This window comes from Crocuta crocuta, unplaced genomic scaffold, assembly GCF_008692635.1.
Source record: "Crocuta crocuta isolate KB4526 unplaced genomic scaffold, BGI_CrCroc_1.0 scaffold27, whole genome shotgun sequence".
In the NCBI taxonomy this organism is placed as follows: domain Eukaryota; kingdom Metazoa; phylum Chordata; class Mammalia; order Carnivora; family Hyaenidae; genus Crocuta; species Crocuta crocuta.
In genome coordinates, this window is record NW_027532250.1 from 5,347,651 (window position 1) to 5,368,214 (window position 20,564).

The 20,564-nt window shown below is 43.1% G+C and overlaps 1 long non-coding RNA gene across 1 annotated transcript; it reads left to right on the forward strand.

Moving 5' to 3' along the window:
- The first annotated feature begins 516 nt into the window (after positions 1-516).
- LOC144243340 (uncharacterized) lies at positions 517-11,922 on the forward strand. The gene is made up of 3 exons (XR_013338623.1): positions 517-661; positions 993-1,191; positions 11,821-11,922. It is a non-coding gene; the product is annotated as an uncharacterized LOC144243340 (long non-coding RNA).
- The last annotated feature ends 8,642 nt before the right edge of the window (positions 11,923-20,564 follow it).

Sequence of the window (20,564 nt, forward strand, 5' to 3'; positions counted from 1 at the left end):
CTTGCTTACCTTTTTCTATATTTTGCAAGTAAACATGATTTCCCTTAAAAATTAGACAAAACAATATCGAGACATATTTTTAAGGAAAACATAGGCATGAGACACACAAACTTTTACCTAAAACCTTGTTCTTTAAAGAAGCTATTGCCTAACTATGATCCTGGTGGGTGTCATGCGTGACATTCTATGTGGAGAATTGATATCTACCTTCTAGAATGGATTTTTTTCCTCTGTTCCATTTGAAACTCATTTGAGAAGCACTCCCAGGACGCTGCCTTTCCTATTCCAGCAGGGTCCTGGCCACCAGCCCCGGATCACTCTGTTCAGATGAAATGGGGACCTTTTTGGTGTCCACCCCCTGACAGCTTTGAAAATCATTTAGCTTCTATCATGATGGATACTCCCTGCCTAAAATGATGCATGGGCAGCATCTGAAAAAGGATGACATGAAATTTGAAAAATGATATGAGTGCTGGTGGACAGACATTTTTTTTTTTAAAGAAAAGTTGACATAAGTTTGAAATATAGCATGGGGGACTGTTCTATCATTTTTCTCTCTCAGAAGAAATCAGTAGCTGTTCTTTATCAATATGTTCTTTGGGGAAGAAAACCTATATTCTAGTTAAAATGAACTCTTTCCCCCTCCTTAAAAAGAACACAGGTAAGTCTTAGGAGTGAATTCCTTCATTCATTCACTCAACAATTTATTGAGCGCCTATTATATGGAGGTTATTGGTTAGAGGCTGTGGATATAAAGATGAATTAGACACAGGCCCTGCCTCTCGGGTTCCCAGAGCCCCGCGAAGTCACATATGGGTAAACAGATCATTATAATCCAATGCAGTGTAAAGGAGAATAGAAGTTTGCGGAGGATGGTAGAGACAAAATTCTTAAAGGGGGAAGAAAGGTGTCCAAACGGCCTTCCTCGAGAAGATGACATATGAAAGGAGTCCCTTCCAATGCTTGACTGTTTCTCTTATTGTCTTGGCTAGGTCTTGCTTATCTGCCCATGAATAATCCACTGACTGACTCAGAGGCAGACTTTTTCTCATGAACCTCTGTACCTTCCTCAACAATTCAAGACCGCCTCCCGATGGCGGTTCAGCCTGTGCCCAGAGATTTCCAGTTCCTTCAACAGATTACCTTTCAAATGTTTCATCAACTTCAACAAAGCAAGGATTTGCCCCAAAGGTGAGCTAGTGTCTCTCCTCTTTCCTCTCTCCCCTCCCCCACAATTATACACTACAAATTGATGTCATCAAAGTATCTGTTTTCCCAGTTGGGAGGTCCAGGCTCATGCTCATGTTACCTCAGGTGTTAGGGTTTCTCGTAACACTACAAAGGGAATTAAGGCAAACAGGACTTGCCTCAGAGCCAGGCCCCAAGGACATACAATGACATGCAGAGCCATGTGGCTCTGGGAGCTGTACCCTCTGCAGCTGGCATTCTCCTGGCTCTGTCCCGTGGTCTGACATCGTAACGCCTTGGCTACTGTCAACCTCTACAGGCGACTTTCTACCCTTTGAGTCACCAACTCCAAGGCCTCCAAGCACCATACGCCTCCCAGCTACCTTCTCTCTGGGCCCATTTACTGGCCGAATTCAAGTTCAGAGTACCTCTAGTCTTTGTAGCTGAAAGCTTGACTAGAAGAACATGCTAACCACAATACAATCTATCTTTTTGTAGTGACAGGGTTTAAAAAAATTTTTTTTATGTTTATTTCTTACTGAGACAGAGAGAAACAGAGCATGAGTAGAGGAGGGGCAGAGAGAGAGGGAGACACAGAATCAGAAGCAGGCTCCAGGCTCTGAGCTAGCAGTCAGCACAGAGCCCGATGCGGGGCTCAAACCTACAAACCATGAGATCATGACCTGAGCCGAAGTTGGACACTTAACTGAATGAGCCACCCAGGTGCCCCTTAAGTTTAAAGTATTTTAATTTTATGAAGAATGTGTATATATACAAAATACAAAGATTTTGAAACTCTCACATCCTATCAGCTCAAAACAAAAATATTCATAGGGAGGTCACTATCATTGTTTACGAAAGTGCTTTGATTTGGGGGCCCCTGGGGGGCTCAGTCGGTTAAACGTCCAACCTCAGCTCAGGTCATGATCTCACCGTTTGTGGGTTCGAGCCCCGCGTCAGGCTCTGTGCTGACAGCTCAGAGCCTGGAGCTGCTTCGGATTCTGTGTCTCCCTCTCTCTCTGCTCCTCCTCTACTTGTGCGCTGTCTCTCTCTGCCTTCAAAAATGAATAAATGTTTAAAAAAAATTTTAATTAAAGAAAGAAAAAAGAAACTGCTCTGATTCAAGGGTATGAGGGGCCCTAGCAGGTCTAACAAAAGATAGAGCTAAAACTTCAGGTCTTAGAAAGAAACAGGATGTCCTATAATGAGCGAGATGGCTCCCACTGACCCAAAAATTATCTGACCCCCAGTGTTAGTGCTGAGGTTGAGAAATCACCCTCAGTTGTAAAGGGCATGATGCTGTTCATGTCTTGATTTCCCAGGCTGTGAACTCCTAGAGAGCTGGGGTCACATCTCACACACCCGGCACACCCATTCCTCAGCACAGAGAAGGTCTCCACACACACTGGCACAGAAGAGTCATAACATGTGAGTGAATAAAGAAGCTCCCACTGGTTTCGCCCAAGGATGCCACATGGGGTTGCCCAGGGAACAGCAACTCAACTGAAGGTCAACCCCTGGATTCCAAACGTCTGCCCTCCTGACCTCGGGTTGGGGCTCACACTGAAAGCGTCATTTGTTACTCTGACTGGGTCATCCTGATACGATCCATCTCTCCTCTAGCTGACAGTCACATGCACCTCCTGCTGGACCCATTTTGGCCACCTTGGAAGGTCGCCATGTTTCTTGCTGAGATCCTCCACCCAACCACCACCACAAAGTGAATTTCACCAACTCTCCAGAAACCCCAGCGCTGAAAATCCCAAACTACCCTCTAAATTGTGATTAGTTAATGCTGTAGCCAGCAAAAAGAAAATCCAGTTTATCTCTCCAGCCTAAACGATTCTGGATGGGGAGCAAGAAGCCACTGAGAAAGAGTAGTTTTTGTTTGTTTGTTTAATACACAGGGAAAGAAAGAGAAAGAGGAAAGAAAAAAGGAGAAGAAGTGGGAAAAGGAGGCACAGGAGACAACGCAGAATCAATCCTCCTGATGATGTCAGCAATGTCCTTCTCTGGGGTTCCGGGGTCACCCCTGGGTGGGTCTTTGGACATATTTGGGTTTGGCTATTATGAAGATCTCACTGTAACACCAGTACTTATTTCATGGAGGACCAAATGAGCAAATGCATACAAAGTGCTTTGATGGCTCCTAGCACATGATAAATGCTCCAAAGATATTAATTACTGCGGTCCTTACTACCACTTAAGAACATCCGAGTTATGTTGTTACTGACATTTTTTTTTTCCTGATCACAATATGGAATCTCCATCTTGAGGTGACTGAAGAAAAATTGAAAAACCTCTTGATACTTTTCTCCCAAAACCGTAGGGCCCCCCAAGGGCAATGTTTAGAACTGGGGAGGGGGTACTTTGATTTGTCACTGTGACTTGGAGGCATCACTTGGCATGAAACACTGGCGGCCCGGGGATGCTAAGCATCTTGCCAGGCACAGGACAGTCCCACAGAGCAAAGAACTGGCCTGTTCCACGTGCCAGGAGTGCTCCCACTATGAGAAACCCTGAGCCAAACGTCCCTCAAAACCATCTGAAGTCCGCCATATGCTCTGTGAGTTGCCGGCTTTCCAAACGGTGTCACATCGAATGTGAGCCGTGGGGTGTAGCAGGCTTTCCTGTGGGTGGCAATCTACTTAGCTAGGAATGCCGGGGGAAAAGAAAATCGCAAGGAGAGGAAGGGGATGGAAAGGGAGCACAATTAAAAATAGCCTCCCATTTTTATAGGACCCTGATTGGATTTCTCCTTCAGAGTACAACAGGCGCTATAAATTAGCTTTGCCAAGGCTGGCCGGAGCTCGGAGACGCTCCTGTCTCCCAGTCCATTTTCGGCTTGCCGTAGCACCATTTAGAAATAAAAGCAACAGGATTTATGTCTCATTGCATTTTGTAAAGACAAAAAATAGTTCCCAGCATGAAGAGGCAGAGGGATGCCAAATTTCAGTCTCAAATAAAATTCCGTTCCTTGCTAAAATTCACTGAAAATGGCCATCTATCTTGGAAACTGCAATTTACACTTCACTATGGATGTGACAGAAGAAACCTAAAATGATTTTTGGAAAAGACAGCAGATGAGAGGGCAAACAAAAAAAAAAAAAAAAAAAGTAAGAGACAGAGAGAGAGAAAAACCACACTGGTTCTATTTTTCCTCGTGCTTCTTATTTGTCTTCTCTTTCCCTGTTGTTTTTTTCCATAGCCAAAATGCTCAAATATTTCTTTTAAAAAATTGAATGGATCAGAGAACCCATCATCCTAATTTGTCTTATGATCCATTCTTGCCTTTTATTCTCCCTCCATCCGCCTCCCTGCACTGCAGGGCACTTTTTTTTTTTATTTTTTAGTTTTAGTTTATTTATTTATTTTGAGAGAGAGAGAGAGAGAGAGAGAGCACATGTGGGAAAGTAGAGAGAGAGGGAGAGAATCCCAAGCAGGCTGCACACTGTGGGCGCCGAGCCTGACATGGGGCTTGATATCACTGTGAGATCATGACCTGACCCGAAACCGGGAGTCAGATGCTTCGGCGACTGAGCCCCCCAGGCACCCCCAAGGGCACCATCTTACTCCCACGTGACAAGGCTTGTGAGGGTTGCGGTACTTCAGTCAACCACTATGTATGAAATGAACATCCGTGTTAATGTCAACAAGGCAAACGTTCCCGCGAGAACATATTTAACCAGAAACAGAGGACACGCCAAGGTCCTTCAGGCTTGGCACCCCAGGAAATGTACACCCACAACGCCACGCACACCCACCCGACACAGGCCCGGTGTGCTGTCATGGCAGCCCCTCAGCCTAATGCCGGGCCTAGTGAAGCCAAGAGGCGTTTTGTCTGGTCTTCATGGAGCCTAGAGTCTCGATGGGGAAACAGATCATCAATAAGTAGACAAATCGCTAGACAGTGTGACCAGAGACATGACGGAAACAACTGCAGTTGCAGAGACTTAAAGAAGGACGATGAAGAAACCTGTGATGCTAACCCTGAAGAGTGGATTTGCTACACAAAGAACAAAGGCCAGGGCGCCCGGGGGGCTCAGTCGGTGAAGCGGCCGACGTCAGCTCAGGGCATGATCTCACACCCCGTGAGTTCGAGCCCCGCTTCAGGCTCTGTGCTGACAGCTCAGAGCCTGCTTTGGATTCTGTGTCTTTTTCTCTGTCTCTCCCCGACTCGCACTCTGTCTCTCTCTCAAAAATAAACATTAAAAAAAAAAAAAGAACAAAGGCAGGTAAGACTTAGGGGCTGGGGATTCCGGGCAGAGGGGAACACTGGTGTGAAGGTTCTAAATTAGAAGAGAATTCTAGTTTAGAGGGAGGCCAGTGAGGCAGAGACGAGGCCCTGCGACAAGGTCACGGAGGAGGCAGGAGTCAGAGTGCAATAGGAAGCCACGGACAGTGACAAGTGGGGCTAAGAAGCCCATGGTGGCAGCGTGTGTTTTATGAAGGCGTCTGCTCCCACGCACAACACAGAAGAGAGGGTGTTGGGAATGTCTGCATTAACTGGTTCTCTAGCCATTCGAGACAGAGAGGACAGCAGCTCACACTACAACCTTCTAGAAGGTAAAACAAAGACGTGTGGACCCATAGGAGATGCACCTGCTCCCAGGCAGCAAGCTCAGGGCTTGGTTGGGAAGAGGAGAAATCAAAAGCAGCTCTGGGGGGTTCTGGCTCCAGGAAGTGCTGGCAACGCTGAGGTTCGGAAGGACAAGTTGGGGCCTTCACACTGGGAAGGAAACAATGTTGGCCATATTGAGGGACTGGAGCGTCAGGCAAGGACAGGAAGTGCACCCGATATGGCGGAACTCCATCACGGTGTGCTGGAGCAGGCGGGCAGGCAGGCTGAGGACAGTGACGAGCACTTATAGGCCATGGACTCTGTCTACCGAAAGCTAACCCCACATCCCAATCAACTCAACCGGCTGCACATACTCGGTCTGAGTTGCAGTAGCCCCACGCCTACTAGTTAAGAGCATGGGCTCTGGAGCAAAGTGTGAACTCTGTTATCAAAGTTCTGTCACCTAGTGGCTGTGCCGAACCTCTCCATGCCTCAGTTTCCTTGTCTGCACAATACAGATGATGATAAAATTATTATCCGCCATCCAGAAAAGTAAGGAGGGTTGTATGCGGTAACGTACGAAGTGAGCTTAACGTGGTGATTCACGCACAGAAAGAATTCAGTAAACCTTAGCGACCGTTATTATGACTTTTATTATTTTTCCAAATGCTGCCCCTTTCGAATGGCCAAATCTGTTTTTCCATGGTTGGAAGCTGTCAGGGCTTATTCTGCAGAACCTTGAGGATCAGGGACTCACTAATGTTTTATGATATTTTACCTCACTTTATGGTAGTCATTTATGACAAGACCAGTATGACAGAAATTGCCATAAAGCAAAGGCGAGCAATCCCACAAATGACTATAAATCAAGGGACGCAGCCAAAAAGGGTCATAAAGGAAAAGGAAATTGAGGGAAACAGGAGCAAGGGAGAGTGTGAAGTTGGGAACCACACAAACTTCGAGAGAGTAGAATTTCAACTGAGAATGAACTCGAAAAAATAAAAAATTAGATGGATGTCTTCAGGGGTTGTTTAAATTTCACCCGCACGTTTCCAGACTAACACGGTGTGCTTTCATAGTTTCAAAGAGAAATACGTTATTTCATGTCCTGCTCTGTTATGCATTTTTTATTGAGAATGCTATTTCTAATCCTACCCGTGTGTTTGGGATCCATATTGGACTTCAGAGATTTTTCGAATTCACAAGACTAGGAAATATTTTTGCAGTTAAGGAACTATTGATGTCCCCAGATTCTGTGGGAACCCTACTGGCTAAAAGGGATTTCTTAATAAGTACAACTTTTGCTTTTCCCTTTTCTTTAATATTTCTTATATATATATATTATATATATATAAAATATATAGTGGAATTTATTAAAATGAATGGAGACTCAGAGGCAGTATATAGATTCAGCGTGCTTAGAATAATTCCACCCCGGTACATACAGATGAACAGTAGGGATGAAAAGATCAAGTAACATTGTTTTCAACCCTTGTTGAGTAAACTTTGCTCAACTTTAAAAGATATATATTTTTTATTTACTTTTGAGAGAGCACAAGTGCGGAGAAACAGAGGAAGGGGGACAGAGGATCTGAAGCAGGCTCTGCACTGACAGCAGTGAGCCCAATATGGCGCTTGAACTCCCAAACCAGGAGATCACGTCTTGAGCCAAAGCCTCTCGCTCAAGCGACTGAGCCACCACCTGGGTGCCCCTGCCTTCCTCAACTTTTCAATAGAATCACAAAATCACACTAGGGCAGTAGGTGTGGACCAACTTCTGAGTATATCTTTCCTCATTGGCTGAAGAAAATTCAAGCAATAAATAGAAACTGGATGGAAAAGCAACATGAACATACAAAATGTTACCTTCCATCTTTGTGACAGAGAAAATACGTGTGACCAATACCCACTGCCTCCCCAAGTAGGGTCGTCGAAAGCACCTGCAATAAATGATTCGAGTGATCTTAAAATCAAATCTTTAAGATGTGTTGAAGTTTTGCCTCACTACGAGAATGTCTCACTTTAAATGCCCTAAAATTGAAGGATCCTTTTACAACATAATCACTCTCCTTCCCAAGGTGTGCGGTTGTTTTTTTTTTTAATATTTTTATTTATTTCTAGGAGAGAGAGAGAGACAGCGTGAGCAGGGGAGGGTCAGAGAGAGAGGGAGTCACAGACTGAAACGGGCTCCAGGCTCTGAGCTGGCAGTCAGCACAGAGCCCGACGCGGGGCTCGAACCCACGAACCGCGAGATCATGACCTAAGCGAAAGTCGGACGCTTAACTGACTAAGCCACCCAGGCGCCCCCCAAGGTGTGCGGTTTATTCAAATGACAATGTATGTATTTGGACTTTTCACAAAGCACAGCCCCTCAGCTTTTCAAGGTGCATTGACCTTCCACAGCAGGATTTGTCCCATGCTCCGGTGTAGACTTAACACACAAATGGCAGGATCTTCTCAGGAACGAACCCTCTGCCCATGCGTGGGCTGGTGCACAAAACAACGAATTTGTATCAGGAAGTCTAGATGATGCAGCAGTGAGTTCTGTGTCTGCCTCACAGATGTCAGAAATCTGGAGAAAACAGACAACTCTGCCATCAGCTTTCACCTCTGAATTTGTAGATGCCTCTTTTCAAAGAAGTGCTGGGTTTTATTTTTTTTCTTTTGCTTTTGCTGTCTTCAGGTACTGCCTCTTACATTTTTTATTCTCACTCTCACATAAGAACTTCCCAATATTGCGGGTCTTGGGGGTTTTTTGTTTGTTTGCTTGCTTATTTTACTTGGTTTATCTCTTTGATACCTAATCACCCACTATGGTCTCCCTTCTATTTGGTTAAAAAATGGCATCTCTTGGTTCCGATGTGGCAGTATATCTTAGGGAACTATTTGGACAACTATGCAAAATTGATTAATAATTACAAAACAAAAACAAAAAACAAAAAGGAAATGCCCCAAATGTCCAGTGAAAGGGAATCTTAATTTAATCATGATATATCCATTCAGTGGAATCTTATGCAAAGGTTTAAAGGATATAAAAGAATGGGGGTACTGGGAGGCTCAGTTGGTTATGTGGCCAAATCTCTTGATTTCAGTTCAGGTCATGATCTCACTGTCATGAGTTTGAGCCCCGAATTGGGCTCTGTGCTCACAGCTTGGAGCCTGCTTCAGATCCTCTGCCTCTCTCCCTCCCTCCCTCTCTCCTTCTCTCCCTCTCTCTCACTCTCTCTCAAAAATAAATGTTAGGGGTGCCTGGGTGGCTCAGTCGGTTAAGCATCTGGCTTCAGCTCAGGTCATGATCTCACAGTTTGTGGGTTCAAGCCCCACATCAGGCTCTATGCTGATGGCTCAGCCTGTTTCAGATTCTGTGTCTCCCTCTCTCTCTGCCCCTTCCCCACTCATTCTCTGTCTCTCAAAACTGAATAAATGCTAAATAAATAAATAAATAAAAAATTAAAGAATATAAAAGAATGGCCTGCATTGATATTTGCATAGAAAAATACATAACCAAGGGGCACCTGGGTGGCTTAGTCGGTTGAGCGTCCGACTTTCGCTTAGGTCATGATCTCGTGGTTCATGGGTTCGGGCCCCGCGTTGGGCTCTGTGCTGACTGCCAGCTCAGAGCCTGGAGCCTGTTTTGGAGTCTGTGACTCCCTCTCTCTCTGACCCTCCCCTGCTCACGCTTTCTCTCTCTCTCTCTCCTAGAAATAAATAAAAATATTTTTAAAAAAAATACATAACCACACCTCCATCTCTTGAAAAGCTGGCGTATATATACCAATCTGTGATCAGTGCTTACCTCTGAAGGATGGGCATTTCTGAGAAAAGCTTCATTTTCTTTTCTCTATATTCCTTCACACAATGGATGTGTATCGTGGGTTTTAAAACATACTATATTTTGGAAAATGGGAAAATGTGTTGAAGAAGATCTCATTTTTATTTGCACAAACATGAGCATGGAAATATTAACGGCAGGTATCTCTACGTGATGAGAATATTTGGGATTTTCCTTTCGTGATTTTTTTCTATTTTCAAGTTTCCTACAGTGAACACCTAATTAATTTTATTAATAATAAGGGGAATTTAACGTTTTTAGAAATGCCCTTAAAACAAGGCATGAGGGGCATGCCCCCGCCCTCCCCAGCCCCAGCACATGGCCCCAGAAAGGCAGACATGCAGAAGACAGAGAGCCTTGACACCGGTGGCCCCAGAAAGAATAAAACAGTGACTTCGTACATAACAGAATCGTGGTTTCTAGCTCCACGTCCCAGGAGGGATTGCCCTTCTCAAGTACAGGCTCCTTTAGGCGTTCAGTAAAGTACCCTCAACGGAATAGGCTTTGGAGAGTTTCTATTCTAGAAACTGCCTCTAAAATGCACGTTCCACAGCTTCTTGTCCATCACCGTGTCCCTAGTTTCTAGAGCGATGCCTAGAACTTGAGAGGCGTTTGCCAAACGAGCTAATGAACTAAAGGACTAATGAAAATTAAGGGGGGCGGGGCCTTGGGCAAAGAGAAAGAGAGGTTGCATTCTTGAAAATCCGCCAGATGACGGGACACAAGCGGCTGACAGCGGTCAAAGCCGGGTATGTGCTACGGCAGCGCAAAAACAGTCTTGAAAAATTTAAATAAACTTTCCAACCTTCACGACTGACCTGGCCCGGCCCTAAGTGACGTCCTCCCACATGCACGTGGGGAGCTGGTGAGGGGACACGTGATCGAGCTGGCGCTGGCCAGGGCCACAAGGCAAAGAGACGCCTCGAACTGAGCGTGTGATACACACACCGCAAGCTCATGTATATGCAACGAAGCTGAGAGCTACTCTTTTTTTCAGCGAAGTAGGTTACATTACCCAGGAAGCAGAGCCTCACGTGGTTTCTGGAAGGAGCAAACAAATAGGATGCGCTCAAAGGGTACAGCAGTTTAACCCACTCCAACAGATAAAACCTCTAAAAAAAATCTGACTTATCCTTCCTTCTATGTCCTGGTAGGTATGTTTGAGATGATCCAATTTTATGGGGAAAGACCGTAATTGAGAAGAAACATAAAGCTAGGAGGCCAGGGCAGAATTCTATCAATTGCCTTGACAGGCAAGAAGGAAAGAAAGTATTAATAGTAGGATGCAAGATTATGGAGACTGTTTTACATCTGTTTTGCATAATGCTCTTCCGTCCTTGCCTCCCTGGCCAGGAAGATTTTTTTTTTTTTTGATCTTTCAAAATAAATTCCTGGGAAGAAAGGCCAGGTGTGGAGAATAAGAAAATCAAAACCCTATTCTCTACATTGTTACTTGGCTCAACTCGTAAGAATCATTCTCTGAGGTAAAAGGAGCATTGATTACGATGATGTGTTTGTGGCTACCCTGCTTAAGAAAGTGAAATAAATGAACAGAAGGGTGGCGGAGGGAAGGAGAAGCTGATATCTGAATTTGTGATGCAGCCACTGCGTTCTCATTACTGCATTGTCTTTTTGTATTACTTTTGATTTATAACGTAATTGAAGAACTAGAGAAATGTTAATGGCGGGGGGGACAGCCTTAAAGATGACAAACCTGTTTACTAATTATTGTCTTTAAATTCGGTTCATTATTGAAGTATTCATTCTTGGGGTTCCTTTCCGAAGGGACCACCATTGGAGGAGGTCCGGGTGAAATGTATCATCTAGTTAGAAAGGGAAGTTTCATAATTTGCTTGTATTTCCCCCCCGGGTTGACCTTTTAAAGGAAGGGATAGACTGTAAATTAAAATTCTGTGCACTAGGGCTTGATAGCAAACCTTAAGGTGAGTCACTGCATTTTTGTTTTGTATTTAGATGAGAAATTGTTGCTCGTGTTTACACTTTTTTTTTTCAGCGTGTGCTGCTCATTATCTTAAGGGAAAGACAGAGAATATTGCAATGATTATTAGTGAGGCTGGTGATGAGGTTACTGAACCATTTGGAGTTGACTTTCCTTTTGTAATGCATAATTACAGGGGTTTATTTACAGTCTTTGTGTTTTTTTCCCCTGCTTTTTAATGATTCACATTTTTATTCTTTGTTCTCTCCCCTGTGAAGGGGAGGATTTCTCCATTTCTAGGATGAATTATTATTTGGAGTGCTGCATTATTCCCTGGAATGCTAGAATTAAAGAAAAATTTTCAAAACTAAATAAATAAAGAGCTACCCTCACTGCAGTAATGTTCTCAAGATCTGGGAAAAGCAGACCCAAAAAACCGAAGGCACAGAGCCATTATTCAACTAACACGTTTCCCACTTGTATGGTAATCCTGGGGCATATTATGTTGTAAAACATCTTATTCCCCTTCTAACTTCTTAAATTGCTCCAGATGCTCTTTAACCATAAAGAAATGTAATGATAATTTTTTTTAAAGCTGCATCATCTGTTTCTATATCTGACTTCCCCGAGATGTGCCAGTTAGTTTGGGAAGTTCAAATCAGAAGCAAGTTTATGTATATGGTTCATTTGCACATAAATGGGGATGAAAGACTATAGTGAGCATCACAGTGGCATAGAGTTCCCAACCACCTCACTTTAGCAGAGAACTATTTAAATGTTCTGTGACATAATTGCCCCATCCACAAAATGGCAATGATAATAATGCCTCCCTGATGGGTTTTTGGAAGAATTGAATTCATTCATATATATATAAATATAAATACAAATATAAATATATATATGTATGTGTGTATATATATGTATATATAATCCAATTCTGGGCACATAATAAGTGCTTAATGAATGTAAACTGCTATTTCCTAAAGTTTGCTAATCATGCCTTTGGTGGATATAAGATGGGCTGGTGTAATTCATGGTGAAATTTTTATTTTAGTATTTAACATGTATCAATTAGGATGCCCTTGGCTATGAAAAGTAGAGATTATTTATGAATAATAATTTTCAGCCAATACAATTTTTAAAATAAAAATTGCCTTAAAACAAGGGTTGGCCAAACTATAGCCCACAAGTCAAATCTGAACCATTGTCTATTTTTTTGTATGGTCTGCAAATCAGGAACGGTTCTGAATATTTGCAAACAATTCAGTGATGATGGACACTGAAGAAAGAAAAAGAGGAAAAAATGGAATCCCACTCTTCTCATCAGTAAACCTTTGCTATAAAAACTTCTACCCTATTAAGTATATTTTGAATTTCATCAACAAATGATTGGTAGAAGTTTGTTTTGCCTCTCGATCTATAAGTACCTATATAATGTCTTTGATTTTTGCCTCTTGATCTGTAAAGCCTAAAATATTTACAATCTGGACCTTCGCTATTGTCTCATAGAGCAAGAGGCCCAGGCGTAGAGCAATTCTCAACTGGTTCAGAGAGTGAGTCCATGATTCATGAACACAGAGATTCTTTCAATGTGTCTGCACTTCCATCCATCCTTATGGTGTGAGCTTTACCTATAGGCTGGTTTCTTTCATGGTCACAAGATGAGTTTCTCTAGCTCCAGGGATGCAGAAATATCACCCTCCAAATAAGAAAACCATTTCCAGAAATATGCCAGCGGACCTCTCCTTACCTCTCATTGGCCAGAACTGGGTCATATGACTGTGCTGGAACCGATCACCAAAGAAGGGACTAAAGCTTTGATGACTGGCTTAGACTAGTTACGTTCTACCTTCTGGAATTGGAAATGTGTCAGCTTTCCTTGAAGCATGTTATTGCGTGGAGAGTGGAAGTTTGGATAACCCAGCACACTGGGGTTCTGTCAAAAAGAGGGAGGAGGGGCCACGGACGGTGGATCGCAATCAATATCATGTTTGTGTATTAGGAAACTCTAAAATGAGCACCTTGAACCATGCTTTCATAGCTCTTATTATTGAGGATAAGGCTAATCTTATAAAGTCTATATAAATAAAAATATTAAATAATAAGAAAAGATCATGGCAAAAATTAGGGTACACAAAAGGTTAAATCACAAAATGACAAAGATTTAGACAATGTTACATGTTGGCCATTGTTTGTGCTATGCTGTGCTTTTTGCTTAGGAACTCCTATTGATTCTTCAAAGCCCATATCAAATGTTGTCTCAGGAATTTGAGCTGATCTCCTCTTTTTTTGCTCTTGTAGGATTAATTTCTCCCAGAGCACAGACTTTCTCTTATAGCTCTTCTAACAAGAACCAGCTTGTGTTATTTATGTATTCACTCCTGATTGGGAATACCCCATCTATCAGGTCGCCATTCATCAAACACTCGTTGAGCAGCACTCACGACCCACAGACAACATTTTTATGGTCATTTCTAACCCCGGCACCTAAGGCAGGACATGTGCGAGCTGCTTATGTTTGTTGTACAAATAAAGAACAGATCAAATAATTTCACAGATAGACCGTATCTATGCAAGTTGGACAAAAGGAGAAAGCAAATTTCAAACATCTTCCACTCTAGCAAATTCTAATTTAATCCAAAATGAAACAGACCAATCTCATTAAAATTCTGAAATTTGAGTTACTTTTAGAAAGAGGCTCAGGGGCGCCTAGGGGGCTCAGTCAGTTAAGTGTCCGACTTCGGCTCAGGTCATGATCTCACGGTGTGCGGGTTCGAGCCCCGCGTCGGGCTCTGTGCTGAACAGTTACTCAGAGCCTGGAGCCTGCTTCTGATTCTGTGTCTCCTTCTCTCTCTGCCCCTCCTCCGATCACACTCTGTCTCTTGCTGTCTCTCAAAAATAAATTTTAAAATGTAAAAAAAAAAAAAAAATTAGAAATAGGCCCAGACTAAAATGTCTCTGGGGTAGGACTGGATTAACGCATGGATAATTGGAGGTAAGGCCTTCCATCCCAACCATTAGCTCTTTATCATTTTAGTCTAGTTTAAGAGTGTCTGTAACTAACTTGCCTTCTTGTAAGCGAGTCCCCTCCAAAAACAAAACAAAACAAAAAAACAATAACTAAAAAACTAAAAACAGACTCTTGTCAACATCTAAGAATAATTTAATTCTAATTTACTTGAATAAATTTTTTCATGTTTATTCATTTTTGAGAGAGAGCACATGAGCCAGGTAGGGGCAGAAAGAGAGGGGGACAGAGGACCCAAAGCAGACTCTGAGCACAGAGCCTGACGTGGGACTCAGACTCACAAACCGTGAGATGGTGACCTGAGCTGACATTGGATGCTCAACTGGCTGAGCCACCCAGGCACCCCTTGAATAAAATTTAAATTTTAAATGTTAAATGTTATTACCTTACTACCCTACTTGGAATGCTTTAATGACATCTCATGCCTCTCTGGATAAAGGCAGAAGCCTTCAAGATGCTTTACCGACCCAGTAACTTCACCCAGATCTTTCTTTCTTTCTTTCCAGTCTCACACTGCTCGCTGTCTTCCTTTCTCTGCCGCAGCCACACTGGTTTGCTTGCTGTCTTTCCAACATGAAGCTTCTCCTGCCTCAGGACCTTTGCTCTGCTTTCCCTCTGCTCTGAGTGCTCTCAACTCCTGTTTACCACGAGGTCTCCGATTATGGGCTACTTCTCCAGGGAAACCTTCCTGGTCCTTCCAAACTGGACAAGGCTCCCATATCACATGTTCTTACGGTCCTTGTATTTTTTTTCTCCAAAACAGTTATCTTTCTGGGGTGCCTGGGTGGCTTAGTGGGTTAGGCATCTGACTTCGGCTCAGGTCATGATCTCACAGTTCATGGGTTTGGGCCCGGTGTCGGGCTCTGTGATGACAGCCCAGAGCCTGGAGCCTCCTTCAGATTCTGTGTCTCCCTCTCTCTCTGCCTCTCCTCTGCTCACGCTGTCTCTCTCTGTCTCAAAAATAAACATTTTTAAAAAGATTTTAATAGTTATCTTTTAGTTCAACTCATCCCTTGTGTAATTATGTGTTTGATTTCTATTTTCCCCGTGAGAAGGTGAGGTCCTTGAGGTGGGGGAAGTGCGCATCGTAAACTGTTGTACCTGCAGCACCTGGAATAGAGCCTGGCACCCAGGAAGTCTTCAACAAAGACTGGATGAAGAAACTCTTAAATGAGCCTGTCCTCAGAGCAATAAGGTCACTGCCTGGGCCAATTTCTATTGGCCAATCTTCCAGAATCACAGGAATTCCAAAGTCATTTTCTCTTGACAACTAATACTCCTTTCTGCATTCACCCAACCAAGATTTATTGAGTGTCTGCTGTGGGCTGGGATTCTTGCGGTCAGTGAAGACGGAACCATGGACAAAATGACTGAGACCCAGGCCTCATGGAGTTCACATTCCAGCAGTGAGGCCAGAAAGGAGCAAACAAGCATACAAACGCATAACGAAACGTCAAACAACAGCACAGGCTGTAAAGAAAGCACCAGAATTCTCCGTGCAAACAGGTTTTCGTGGTGGTGGCGGTATCCTTTTCCAAAAACTGACTTTCTGTGCCATGAGAAAGAACAGCCACCATCCAGTTAGCAAGGATCTGAGCGTAGCTCACTCTTGACGCCACCTAGTAAGGGTCTGCTTACATCAGGATCTCCTTCCTGAGTAGGAAACAGACAACGAATAATATATTTCAGGGTTAATTTAACTTTTCAAATTACAAATTCATCTAAAGCGCCATCCACCACCGGGCGATAACTCAGGCGCTGCCAGGTTTTAAGTACTGTAACGACGGGCTGGTGTTCAACTCCTGGCATACTTCTAAAAAGATGGCTACCCTGGGGTTTACATCAAGCCTACATAATCATATATTGAAGCCTGCCTTATTTATTTCCATGTTTCTGAAGCACCATTAATCATTTTTCTAAGATGACCGATGTGTTACATAATTAATAAAACACAGGAGCTTAGGAAGAAAGCCCAGAGAGAGAGATCCAGCCAGACACTGAGAAATGGTGCCACTTTGGGGTACCAATGAGGAGTTCAGTCTTCAGAAGGTCAAGTCTTAACTGGAGGGATAGGAAACGACCATCTTTCTTTCTCTTTTCTTTTCCAGCCTTCTTCTCCCTTGTTGTGTTTACCCAACTGGCCAGCACTACCTTTTTTTTTTTTTTTTTTTTAAGTCCAAAAAAAAACACACTGGGAGGGAGGGATGAGGGACAGCGAATAAAATCATTAATTCAATTTCGCACCGTTTTGCCTCTGGTGATTGCTGTTACTGCAGGTAATGGCTTGTCCACAGTTCTGACCCAATTCTTAGACCCCCTCTTACGGTGCCCCACCAATTAATCTAATGGTTCATTAATTGCAAACATCTGAAATCATTAGAACCTGAGTGAGCACAGAAGCATCAAACCTTCCCAAGCTGTAAGTGCTTAACCAGCAAAAGGGCTCATTGCAAAGGAATGTCGATGTTTATAGTAGATGTAACCCAACCTCTGGTGTTCATTGACACATTGTTCCATTTGTACACAACCATCCTGGCATCTATCTGTTCAAGAGAGCATGATTTATCCAGTGCTATATCCCGGAACTGACAGGCCAAAGATTAGAGCCTACCCCAGATGAAAGCCGGGGCTGTGTGTATTCCTAAAACAAATATTTAGTATCTGACAAGCTCTGGTTAATATTAATTTGTGATAGAAAGCAGTCAGTTTAAGCTTAGTCCGTGCCAAAATCTATTTAGGTTTTGTAAATCATTTTTCAGGATTATAGAGTAGAAAATCAAAAAAAAAAAAAAAATAAGCGAAAACAACAGAGACTTCCCTAAAATTAGAAACGTGCAGATCTGGTCAGAGCTTTCAGAAAACATCCAGCCCAGGGGCACCTGAATGGCTCAGTCGGTTGGGTGTCCAACTTCAGCTCAGGTCATGATCTCATAGTCCGTGGGTTCGAGCCCCACGTCAGGCTCTGTGCTGACCGCTCAGAGCTTGGAGCCTGCTTCAAATTCTGTGTCTCCCTCTCTTTCTGCCCCTCCCCCACTCGCTCTCTGTCTCTCAAAGTAAACTAAAGACATAAAAAAAATTAAAAAAAAAAAAAAAGAAAACATCCAGCCCAGAGTTACAAATGGGCAGCATAAAATCCTCCTACGGACGTTTTTCTTTGACGAGCAGAGTGCTTTAAATAATCATTTTTAATTATTTGCCAAGTCTGAATTTCTGACTTTTCTTGCAGATCTGGCAATACTTGGTCCAGATTCCTGCAAGGCAACAGTCAGCAAGGTCAGAGCAGGGGCCGGCCCTGTGGAAGACACACATGCCTACCATTTGGCCAGAGTCACCCCCCCCCCCACCTTCCTACCATTTAGCCTATAACACTTACACCTGCCTACTGCTCATCCCACGGGTGAGGAAGCTGATGTTTAGAAAGGGGGAAGAATTGTCCAAGGACATGCATTTGCTTAGTGCCTGAGCTGGACGAGAACCCAAAACTCCTGATTCTACTCTATTGCTTATTTAGTAGGAATCACTCAGTGACATTCCGCACAGATAGGCACATGGCTTTTGGAAGAAAAACTTTCCTGGTGTTTAGGAAGTTTTCGAAGGCGATAGAGTATGTCATCAGGGTCACTAGCATCATCCTAATCGGCCTTCATTATGACACACGCATGTTGTTACTTCCGGGAGATCTGAGTAAGTCTCATTTTGCAAAACTGCAAACATCCATTGAGACGTTGCCATCTTTACGCACATCTAATTTGGGCGTGCTGTGACTTTCTGCACGAGAATACTGACAACTTATCCTTTTCTCCTTCCTATTCAGAGCAATCCTCAAAGAGAAGTGTAGGGTTCTCATTTTACAGATGAAAACTTAGGGCCTCAGTTAGACTAAGCGGCTAGATCAGGATTACGCAGCTCGTGAATGACAGAACTGGAATTTGAACCCAGACACGTTGGGCCCAAGTCCCCCGACTCACTGCTGTATCCCCCACTGGCTGGCTGCTGGTGGGCTAAGCTTTTGCCCTCTTGGCATACACAAAACACAAAGAACAGAACATGACACTCACATGTAATGTGTGGCTCAAAGGAAGGAGGCAAACAAATACAGGGAAGAATGGGTTAAATTTCCTGATAGCATCCGTTTAAAAGATGAATTCTTGGCATTTTTTAAAATGTGTGTTGGAAGCATATTTCTCTGCATGCAACAAAAACATTTAGGCTCCCCTGTCATTTGGGTGAATTTTGTTTGCACGCTCTCTTAGTGGAATACTGATGTTAATTTTTGGTTAAGTTTAATCTTACCAAGTATAAAGCAATTTGATAGAATAAGTAACCTTTCATTAAAGTTCAATACCGTACTTAAGGAAAATGGGACCGTGTGCATTAATTGATAGTTGACAGCTATTATTTCCATGAAAACCTTTTATAGTAAAATTTCAATTTGATGGATTGGAATTTATAAAATTTGCATTTCACTGAGCGGGATTCAACTGGAAGTATTGGAGATGTATTTCTTCTTCACACAATATCCCATCTTTACATTTTTATTAAACATTTATTAATGGATAGAACCTTAATTTAAAGAGTAAAGCACAGATTTTATTTAATAACTCGGGTTTATTAGTGCATGAACACCAGAATTTGCACTGTATTTGACTTTGATAAAACATGAATATTTATGAGTATATTTATCCATAGAGGCTTAATTAGTCCGGTTGAGTTTCGGACAAATTGCTTAATAAAGAATTTTATTTTATTTTACTTAATTTTTATTTTTTAACTCCACAATAAATTACACGAATATCACTGGGAAGTTTTCTTCCAGTCGGCAGCTTAGAAGGAAGTAACATGATCCTGGATTTGGCGTATTTGATTGGAATTACAAAAATGCGGAATGGAATTCTAATTCTATACAGACTCTGCCCCGCCCTACCTCTTCACAAATCTGGTGATGCTGAGTGACCCTTAAGATTCTTTGGGCATCATTATGCAAGATCTCTGTAAACGAGATGCTATTAACATGAAAGCTATTTTTCTCCCATTAATTCTGATCAAAAATATTAACAGGATTTCCCCTGGTTTTTTATAAAGCACTCACTTCAAAGTTGTTCTTGCTGCTTAAGAGATGGAAACGCGAAGTCACTTGAAATTCAGCTAATTCAAGAACACATCTAGAGCAGAATTCAGGGTCTACTTCCAAATCACAGCCACCAGATTAAAAGCTTTACCCTCAAAAAAATTAAAATAAGAGCCTTCCGCTCACACCCCTCCCTCTACCTGGGTGCCCTCTCCAGGGTAGACCCAGCTCCCTGATGTTCTTCAGGGATTGGGTGAAGTCCTCAGACACTGCACCCCGGACCACTCTGCGTAGCTAAGGGATACCTCCTGCATCCCTGCTGCGCGTACATCACAGGTGACAAGTATATAGTTACCTGGGTACTTTCTTGGTGATTATTTCTCCCCCCATTAGATTTTGCATCTCTGTGAGGTCAAGAACGTTGTCTAATTTGCCCACCCCTCTACGTACTCAGTGTGTGGTACGGAAAAGGTTGTCTACGGATTGTTGCATGAATAGATGGACAGAGACCCTGAAAACTCAGAACTCTAATTTCTTCAGCAACAAACTCAGTCTTCCGTGAGACTAAGGATTCCTAGTTTGGGGGGTAAGACACAGGTTCTTCCTGTCTCCCCGAAACTGGAAAGGAGGAATTTCAGCCAGATAATTCTACAAGCTACTTAAAATGATAGGATACAAGTTGGGAACATGGGGGACTCTTCTCAGAAGACTCGTTCATCTCCCTGACGGAGTACTGACCATGCATTCAAACCTATGAGGTCAAAAGTAGGCTGTTTTGGGGGCGCCTGTGTGGCTCAGTTGGTTAAGTGTCCGACTTCAGCTCAGGTCATGATCTCGCGGTTCATGGTTCGAGCCCCACATCGGGCTCTGTGCTGACAGCTGGGAGCCTGGAGCCTGTTTCAGATTCTGTGTCTCCCTCTCTCTCTGACCCTGCCCTGCTCATGCTGT